Source organism: Loa loa, assembly GCF_000183805.2.
Source record: "Loa loa unplaced genomic scaffold supercont3.197, whole genome shotgun sequence".
In the NCBI taxonomy this organism is placed as follows: Eukaryota; Metazoa; Nematoda; class Chromadorea; order Rhabditida; family Onchocercidae; genus Loa; species Loa loa.
In genome coordinates, this window is record NW_018108377.1 from 64,959 (window position 1) to 67,504 (window position 2,546).

The following is a 2,546-nucleotide window of genomic DNA, read 5'->3' on the forward strand; positions in this document are numbered from 1 at the left end:
TAATAATAATAATAATAATAATAATAATAATAATAATAATGATAGTACTATAAATTCTTCAATGTAATAATATCGATATTTATTTCATTTTGAAATCAGTTTCTTGGCAGCAATTCTAATCTAAATAAAGCACATCCTTATTTACATATTAAAACGCTAAACGATTCTATAAATAGTGACAAATCATGATGAATGATAACTTTACAATCCATTACTATCAATCATATTACATCAAATCTGTTCTGCATACATTTTAATTTGCATACCAATATGCAAATGTTAACAATATAAATTTCAACAATTTTACAAGTACTCATAATTGCAAGTATTTCAATGATTAAAAATCAAATATATAAAAACTCAAAATGTATCACAAAAAGGAAATTGATGAAAATATAAATTTTTGATTTTGCAGGACACATTTTGTCCTTACTTAAGATATTAGTATAAATGAAAAAGTAATGCCTCACATTATTGAGACATTTGATATAAACATTTTATAAATATAATTATTAATAGGCTAGTAATATGGAAATCTATCAGCCCATCTGTGAAATTAATGCATTTTAATTATTGATTAAATATTATTTTGACCTTTTGATATCTATTGACCTTTTGATTCAGCTTCTTGTGACCATATTAGTATTTAAAAATTCCCTCTCATTTGACCATTTCTTCATCACTATGTATCTGAGGTAAGGCGGAATAATCAAAAAAATAAAACTATATTGGTACTTCTCAAATGTGGCAATGAATATATAAAATGTCATAAGGTTAAATATAATTAAATTAATTAATAAAGTATAGCATGGTATGGGTTAAAAAGAATTTCGTTAAAGATTAATTTCAAAAAGATTATTTCGCACATTTTAACAAATAAATGAACAAAGAAATAAATTATTTGTTTAAAGAATGCTTAAATAAATATTTGAGGAAATTAGAATTTGCATAAATTTGATTCCTTCAAGTCATAAATCGATAAATTTGCATAAATTGATTCTTCATATCATATATGAATTCTTGCATTGAAATGAATTCTTTTAAATTTTTGAAATTCAATTCTTTTATATTTTCTTTTTTTTTATACATGAATCGATGATTGATGGCTTTTCAACGGATTGCTAAAGTAAAATTATGCTATGTTGATAATGGTGATAATGATGATAATAATGATTTTCTTTTATCAATTGATTACTTGATTTAATTTCATTCCTTTTATCAACTGACAAAAATGAAAACTATAAAAATTATTTGATAGACTAAGGAATGCATTAAAATTTAAATAAATAAAAAAGAAATAAACGAATCACTGAATAATTAAAAAATACATTGTTTTGAAAGAAATTTGCATAAATTGAAAGGTTTGTTTTTTTTTCGAAATAAAATTCTGAAATATTTTTCAAAAAGAAATTGATATGATGATATAGAAAATGCTGGAAATCAGTAAAATGATCCAACAATTATTTCATCCATCTTTTTGTTGTCATTTAAAAAAGAAAAAAAAATTTTTTTGGAATTGAAGAAAAAGACAAATGACTGGAAATGGTTATAAAATTGCGGAAAGAAAAAGGAAAGTTTTTGAAAAATGAATAAAATCTTTAAAACGAAGCAAACTAGCAAGAACGATTCAAAATTTAAAAAGGCCAAAAGCTTTTTGGAAGAAAAAAAGGATTATTTTTTGAAATATCCACATTTTTTCATCGAATTTACTTCTGAAAATTTACTTTACGAATAACACTTGCTCATTTCTCTTGCATGCATGCATGCATGCATGCATGTATGTATGAACACATGTTAGATATATTGTTTTCGGATAGAAATTTATCATGAATTTAAAGATTGGAATTTTTTTTTGAATTTAAAAAATGTTGAGCAAATATGAAAAAGTCAAGAAAAAAGGAAATCACGAATTTTTGATTTATGTTTTAATTGTCATTCTTTTTTTTGCTCACTTCTAAAGGAAACCGAAATGATAACTTTAACTGGTTTTCGGCATTTTTTGTAAGAAGCTAATTATAAGATACCGGAATGGATGTTCTGAGAGTTCTTGATAAATTTTTAACAGTGATATTGTAAATATGTTTTACATGAATTATAATATGCTCATAGTAACGATACTTAATTAAAATTGGCAATATTGATAAGAAATTTTATTCAATATATAATAAAATAAATAGATTACATTAGCATATTATAATTTACTCCACATAATCATTCATTCGGAAATAGTTTTCTTAAAATAAATTCAAATGAAATGATGTAAAATTTGGAAGTTTTTTTTAATACAAATCGTGATTTTCAAGTATGATAGCAATAATAATAATAATAATAATAATAATAATAATAATAATAATAATAATAATAATAATAATAATAATAATAATAATAATAATAATAATAATAATAGTAATAATAATAATAATAATAATAATAGATAATAATAATAATAATAATAATAATAATAATAATAATAATAATAATAATAATAATAATAATAATAATAATAATAATAATAATAATAATAATAATAATAATAATAATAATAA